The sequence below is a fragment of the Leiobunum rupestre genome, chromosome 4 (genome assembly GCF_980474605.1).
Source record: "Leiobunum rupestre chromosome 4, qqLeiRupe1.1.hap1, whole genome shotgun sequence".
NCBI classification, from domain to species: domain Eukaryota; kingdom Metazoa; phylum Arthropoda; class Arachnida; order Opiliones; family Sclerosomatidae; genus Leiobunum; species Leiobunum rupestre.
The window spans coordinates 65,991,294-65,999,736 of NC_143387.1; positions in this window are offsets into that span (position 1 = coordinate 65,991,294).

Sequence of the window (8,443 nt, forward strand, 5' to 3'; positions counted from 1 at the left end):
ACCTATAGGCGAAACTTTACAGTCCAGGGGTTGCTGAAAAGATGGTGGTCAAGTGACTTTGTAGAGAACGGCAACGCCATCTATCCTAAGAATTACGAACTATTATTTATTTTATTTTGCTAATGGCGGTTTAAATTTTGATCGATTCATCTAAATTATCTAATTATTATTATTATTCGGAACATTTTGTTAAAGAAGGAAGGAATAATTTTTTCTTTACCGTCGCACGGCCAACTAACACGAGTTACCGAATCTAAGTTGGCTGTGATATGGTAGTCACGTGATTTTGTTTTCCCATTTTTAGCAAGTAGGTTAAGACCAAATTTCCTTGACAGTTTCGCCTATTGAACTCCTTTTATAATATCCGGGAAATGGATCCGGTTTCGGAATGGAAACGGATGTATTAAATTCCCATTCAAAAATAGAGAGCAATTCCTCAAATAATGCCGGATATTAGACATTTTCAATAGTAGAAGAAAATGCTGCGGATATAGGGCATAAAGCCAACTATCTTCTAAAAGCCTTAGGAGATAAAGAAAAGTAAGCCTTCGTATTGGAAAAATAGACTTTAACCTGGATAAAATTAAAAACATGTGTATACTGTCTATCACATTCTAATATTATGTCTCTTTTCGAAATATTTCACCGAAACCGACTTACAGACTGACGAGGGGCTGATCACTCCACGTAATCGGTGTACAGAGCCGTACCTTTGACTGTACTAATGGGATTACGCGTAATCTTTGAAGTCCCTGCCTTTGGCAGTGGTAATCTAAGCGTAATCCAGTGTACAGATTTTCTAAGAGTGTTTAGCCCCTCGCAGACTGACGACATAACCCTACCATATTCATGGACGTCCCGTTATGGGGGGGATGGGGGAATCTCAAATTTTGGTTATTTGGCAAAATGAGGACCAGTTGAGAAAATCAAGAGTTTGGTGACATTTTATTATTCTTAATTTTTTTCAAAAAAAATTGAACAACAAATTCGCCAAGAAACACTGAAAATTTAAGGTAGCTAGAGTTTGAACTATCCAACCCCCCCCCCCCCGATAATTTAATTCCCTGACCTTAGTAGAGAAGCGCAGTTAAATGCTGTTGTAAATAGGACGCAAAGTCCTCTATGACGTCTGTGTCTCGATCATCACTCACAAGTCAGTAAATTTTTCATGTAAAAAATATTAAATTTAGAAAAGATTTTTAATCAATTAAATCACTGAGCAAGTTTTTGTAGCAACCATAAAAAACCATAATCCCAGACCTGCCCAGACATACAGTTTGGGTTCAACTCGATCTGGTTCTATTTATGTCCATCGAAACATTTTTCCCCTTTGTTGATTGAATTGTCGCATTTAAAAATCAATTACTTTTCACCTATTGTCGTAGTTAACTGAATTTATTAATTATTTAGCGTGTCAATATTTACAATAGAGCATTTTTAATGTAATACAATCGTGTTATTCTATTTATTTCTGGCCTCAATAAATATTTAATCCAGTAAAATTATATTATTAAATTCAACCTGTGGAGGTGTGAAATGAAATTTTGATTGTCAATGTTTAGAAATCCGTACCCAAGGTTCGAATTCAGAGCGTTTTCCGATTGGCTGTTTTGTAACGAAGCAATTACCCACTTCCGGCACGTGACATCCGAAACATCGGCCTCCATTTGTAGCTGTAAGTTACCATGGTAACCATGGAGCTATTTTTTTCGGGGTTCCAGCATATTTCGAATCTACGTTACGAGTTTCTTTGGTTAAACAGCCAATCGATTTCAATTATACGAAAAACTTTGTAAACGCCAAACTAAAATTAAAAATAAAACTTAGAGAAAACATTTGATCAAACCCATAAAGCTAAGATACCGGCTTCAGTTGGATGTTCGATTCGTAGTAAATGAGTAAACATATTAAAATGTCTATACTCAATCGCCAGGCCATAAAGAACATGAGGTTAGGTCTGAAAAATCATCACTAGAAGTCACGAACAACTTTAAAAGAATGCTCGACTTGGTCACTCGAGCAATTACTATAAATTACGACAATCTTTAGTTTTCCAAAAAGGAGGAAGTGGATAGGTAATTTAGGACATAGTTAGAAACGAGAGACGCTGAGGTCTGGAGCCCAGTTGACTTTTAACCGAACGGAAACGCCGGCTAGTTTTGGTTTCTGCAAAAAAAAGTTCCGTCAGCTAGAAATTTGGCGACCAAGCCCACTCTAATCCAACTAACGTGGAGTAAGTCAAGCTCAATACCCCCGGATTCATATTTGCTTACGCTTTATTATACCGCGTTCCGAACTAGGATCGTTAGGCCGGCCTACAATACAAACAGACTTCCGAAAACGAAGGACAAAGCTATAGCGACTAACTTTTCGCCGCAATCTCCGACTTTTCCTAAATGTTTCGGGGTCTTTGGCCCCTTGCATTATTATTATTATTACTAGACTGACGACGTTATCATACTCCAAACTATTCTCCCTCAACGTCTCTTTCGACATCTTTTCCCCCGGGATGATGGACCTATGTAATGGAGATGATGTAAGGCTTTACTTTTTGACCGGCAGAAATGACGAAGCTACTTTGCGAACGAAATAATAAACTTCCTTCATTTTTCTTCCGAATTATAATAAAAATTGATTAAAATATAAAAGCGTGTATCCCCATTATGCTAATTTCAAACAAAACGGATGAGAGTACTTGAAAAATAATGAAACGCGATGAAATTTAGGAAAACAAAATATGATTGATATCAAAAGTATATGTTATATCTTTTACTAGTTCTGGGGGCCTATTCTGTAAATATTCGAAATCCAATTTTCGATCGAAAACTACATTTCGAACTTCGAGATCTCGACGAATATTATTCGGTAAAGATTTCGAATAAGCATAAATCAATGCAAATTGTCGAAGTCGATCTCGACATGGTATAGGGTATCGAGATCAAATTCCCATTCGATTTTTTACAGAATCGCCCCCCAGTATTCGTCTGGACGTTAAAATGAGACAGTTTTGAATGGGAGGTATGCAAAATAGAAAACTTAATAAATAAATTAATAAATACGGTAAAATAAACTGTGGTGGAATTTTTCACCTTAGAATTGCTCCTTCAATACTGGACTCTAACTTGGGAGGGATATTTGAGCACGCGCAGATAACGTTATATGTTTCTCGCAGATAAATCAATATCTATGGTAGACTTAAATCACGATCCCTCGTGGAGCACGTGGCGCCATCTAAGTAAACTATCCGAAACAAAAGCTTGACAAAGTGATCGTTTAACTAGAACTTTAGCTCTAACTTTGAACTCGTTATATAAAAACTTACACTATACACTCTGTTTAGAAACTTTTAATGGGCGCTGCACACGGCCTATGAAAAAACACTTTCGGCCAATTTTGTTGAAATTTACAAATTATGTACTACCGACCACGGTGAACTAATAAACGTTTGGATTATTGAACAAAAATTATTTGTTTTTCCGCTAGGTACCTTCGAAAAAACCGATTTTGCCATTGAAAATATACTGCTAAGTTGTCCACGGTTAGTATCATCCAATTAAAAATATCTATCTTCGCGAGTCCGACGTTACAATATAATGATTAAAACGTTACACAGCCTATGATATTGACTATTTTTCAGACCATTTTTGAATAACACATCCAAAATGAATTTTAAGGCTAAAGCTGGGTACGTGTCAATTGTTTAAGTGATTAGACGTTAGTAAAGAGTTTAATTTAAGTATTTCTTTTAATTATTATTTTCCTATTTAGATTTAGTCTTTTACTTAATAGTAGCTGCCATCCCCCTTTTCTTCCCCCTAATCATTGGCTTCAGTTCAGTTCACCCCCTGAGAGATTTCTGGCTTCGCTCTAGTCTAATCAGAGTTTCATCGTCGCGTGTTTTGTTTCAATTAAATGTTGTTACAAAGTCTTGAAATGTAAATATAATTTAATCATCACTAAAGCTGTTATAAAATATTTTCGTGCTTTAAAAATTATATATTAATTATCAATACTTAAAATTAGAATGCAGATGGCGCTACTAATGGGCTCTATTGCCAAGGCGCAAATAGTGCGAATTTTAAGAAAATAATTCAACAATTCATAGATAGATGGCGCGTCGAGCGTTATAATTACCTTGCGTCGCGGGCTTGCAGTTCGTAACGGTCCCCATACATCGCTTTTGAATTCTAAGTTGTGTAGATAAACCATGGTCATAGCTATCGCTTAGATAATTTTAATTAATGCTCTGCCAATGTAATGTAGTTTGCGGACCCCTTTTTTCAAAGGTAAAATCCTAAATATTTCTATAGCTATAAATCATTTAATATAATAACGAGAAGAAATACTACAGTTTACTAACGTCTATTCATTTACACAATTGTCACGTACCCAGCCTTAGCCTTAAAATTCATTTTGGATGTGTTATTCAAAAGTGGTTTGAAAAATAGTTAATATCATAGGCGGTGTAACGTTTTAATCAATATATTGTAACGTCGGACTCGCGAAGATAGAATTTTTTAAAACTAGATGATACTAAACGTAGAAACTTAACAGTATGTTTTTCAATGGCGAAATCGGTTTTTTCGAAGGTACCTAGCGGCAAAACCAATAATTTCTGTTCAATGATCCAAACGTATATTAGTTCACCGTGGTCGGTAGTACATCATTTTTAAATTTCAACTAAATTGGCCGAATGTTTTTTTTCCATGGGCCGTGTGCGGTGTCCTTTCATCCCCCCAAAACCAGTTTTTTCATCACCCTCATAGACTGTAATGAAATGGCGGTCGATTGGGGAGGCGCGTTTAAGAGTCTATTAATTGAATGAATCATTATAGACGTGAAAAACGAGAGATACCCCCAATTTTTATAACTTCCAAAGTCGGAAACACATTGGATTTTACTTTACTGAAAGGTATTTTGACAAATCAGCGGGAGCTTGCCGCGGTTTCAAGTTAATAACTTTATTAATTTAAAGATATGTATATTTCTTATTAACAATGTATACATTGTATGCTTTTAATTCAAAAATTTGAAAATAGAATTCCTCAATTTAGATCCGTTTTTCAGTGCTGGTGGCGCCATCAAATGCCAAACAGAATAAAATTTAAATTATTTTACCACTCTTACGTGTCATTTACACTGAATTTAATAAATGCTCTAATTGTCTAAATAAAAAATGATTTTTAAACGCTTAGACGTAAAATACATGACCGACAGTAAAGGAAAATCCGAAAGGTGGCGACACTTTACATAGAGTGTGAGGGATCAATAAACTTACTGATACGTCGATGCACACGTAAAGGTTTAAAAGGAGTATCAAGTAGGACGTTCGATGGTGGATCCACGAATCTTATATTTTTTCCGCTAGTAGCGCTGTTGATTGTGATTTAGAGTTAAAATAATGTAAGGCCCTCTATTCTTACCGCCTTATGCAAATTTCATACGCTTGCATCTTCTCCCGGGCGTTCATCTTCGGTTAAAGATGATTAGATCAAAGAAAACTCTGGTTAACAACTCACTGACAGTGTGAGTAAGCTTTGCGAAAAGCCTATCATATCATAGACTTGGTTTCGCGTCAAGCACGTGGACGCCGCCAAAACCAAATACTATATGTCCGCTATTTCGGCTCACTTAGCAGTAATTGTAGGTGATCATTTTGAGAAATTCGTCCCAGGTTTCTACAATCATCCTACAGATTTTTTACCTTTGGAAAATGATTTTCAATATGAGTGTGTATCAGTAATTTTTTTACTTTTCGGTACAGATAAATAACGAAATCTCAATGTTGTGTTACTTTTCCATATATAATAGTGTTATATTTTGAAAAATAATCAATTAACGTAGGTTACCTTAGCCTTATACGAAAAATAGAGATTCTGGTTAGTCATGAAGAAAATATTGTGTTCTGTAAGAAAATGATACTGCTTACGTAAGAATTAATCAAAGCATTGACACTGTATCTCTAACCGGATGGCAAAAGCTGTAGCATCCACTATACAAAATCACCTGCCGCCGCTACCATCTCTCTGAAAAGGGAGGGAGGTTCAAGAATTTTGAAAGTTTCGGGCTGTCAAGGCCATATAATTCGTCACGTGGTCGACAAAACGTTCCGTTTGAAATGGGGGTTTACATTCTTCCGAATGACCTTGACGGCCCTGTGAATCGAGTACGGCCGACTATTTCAGCTAATACGAAGTAGGCCGCAAACGGACAGTGAGGGGGTACCTCTTTTCCCGTCCGCTTAGAGATACAGTGTCCATGATCAAAGCGATTAAGAAAGTTGGTTGAAAATGGTGGACAAATTATACCCCCCCACCCACACACACATACGCACGCACGCACGCAAAATGAATCCTTTTACACTAGATTTAGTTGTATTAAAATTATCTGATTATGACGTCAACATAATTTCATCCTCATACGTTTAAATTAGAAGGAACGCATGGATAATCAATTTAGGATTTACATTGTTTAAACAGCGAATAAAGAGTTCTAAAAAACGTTCAATAGATTTAAAATGATTACACGCTTGTAAATTAACATCATAAAATTGTAGCTCACTACCATAGCATCCTCTTCGGGTTGGTGCTTGAACAACAGTACTGTCCAACTATGAAAACGATCGTTTACTGGAATTTCCATACTTACGTACTGCAGCTTTTTATAAAAACTAATTCATAAAGCATTCTATTGTTAGGAAAGTTGATTTTTAGAAGCTTATAACTATACTAGCCGAGAAGCCCGCCTTATAGGCGGGCCTTCAGCAAGTTGTGTGTTTCCAGGTACTCCACCCCAGTACGCCCCCCAACCTCTTTTTCCCATGTGATAATTACCGTGGTACCCTTTTCCCCATAGTAGAACCACCCCAGTAAGGCCCTTCCTCCCCATTTTTCTCATGTGATAATTACCGGGGTACCCCTCCCCCTTTTGCCCATGTGATAATTACCGTGGTACCCCCTCCCCGCTTTTCCCATGTGATAATTACCGTGGTACCCTCTCCACGCATTTCCCATGTGATAATTACCGTGGTACCCTCTCCCCGCTTTTCCTAGGTTATAATTACCGTGGTACCCCCTCCCCGTTTTTCCCATGTGATAATTCCCGTGGTACCCTCTCCCCGCTTTTCCTAGGTTATAATTACCGTGGTACCCCCTCCCCGCTTTTCCCATGTGATAATTACCGTGGTACCCTCTCCACGCATTTCCCATGTGATAATTACCGTGGTACCCTCTCCCCGCTTTTCCTAGGTTATAATTACCGTGGTACCCCCTCCCCGCTTTTCCCATGTGATAATTACCGTGGTACCCTCTCCACGCATTTCCCATGTGATAATTCCCGTGGTACCCTCTCCCCGCTTTTCCTAGGTTATAATTACCGTGGTACCCCCTCCCCGCTTTTCCCATGTGATAATTACCGTGGTACCCTCTCCACGCATTTCCCATGTGATAATTACCGTGGTACCCTCTCCCCGCTTTTCCTAGGTTATAATTACCGTGGTACCCCCTCCCCGCTTTTCCCATGTGATAATTACCGTGGTACCCTCTCCACGCATTTCCCATGTGATAATTCCCGTGGTACCCTCTCCCCGCTTTTCCTAGGTTATAATTACCGTGGTACCCCCTCCCCGCTTTTCCCATGTGATAATTACCGTGGTACCCTCTCCACGCATTTCCCATGTGATAATTACCGTGGTACCCTCTCCCCGCTTTTCCTAGGTTATAATTACCGTGGTACCCCCTCCCCGCTTTTCCCATGTGATAATTACCGTGGTACCCTCTCCACGCATTTCCCATGTGATAATTACCGTGGTACCCTCTCCCCGCTTTTCCTATTTTATAATTACCGTGGTACCCCCTCCCCGCTTTTCCCATGTGATAATTACCGTGGTACCCTCTCCACGCATTTCCCATGTGATAATTCCCGTGGTACCCTCTCCCCGCTTTTCCTAGGTTATAATTACCGTGGTACCCCCTCCCCGCTTTTCCCATGTGATAATTACCGTGGTACCCTCTCCACGCATTTCCCATGTGATAATTCCCGTGGTACCCTCTCCCCGCTTTTCCTAGGTTATAATTACCGTGGTACCCCCTCCCCGCTTTTCCCATGTGATAATTACCGTGGTACCCTCTCCACGCATTTCCCATGTGATAATTACCGTGGTACCCTCTCCCCGCTTTTCCTAGGTTATAATTACCGTGGTACCCCCTCCCCGCTTTTCCCATGTGATAATTACCGTGGTACCCTCTCCACGCATTTCCCATGTGATAATTCCCGTGGTACCCTCTCCCCGCTTTTCCTAGGTTATAATTACCGTGGTACCCCCTCCCCGCTTTTCCCATGTGATAATTACCGTGGTACCCTCTCCCCCGTTTCTCCATGCGAGAATTTCCGTTGTACTCGCCTCCCCCTTTCCAATGCAAGAATTTCCGTGGTATCCTTTTCC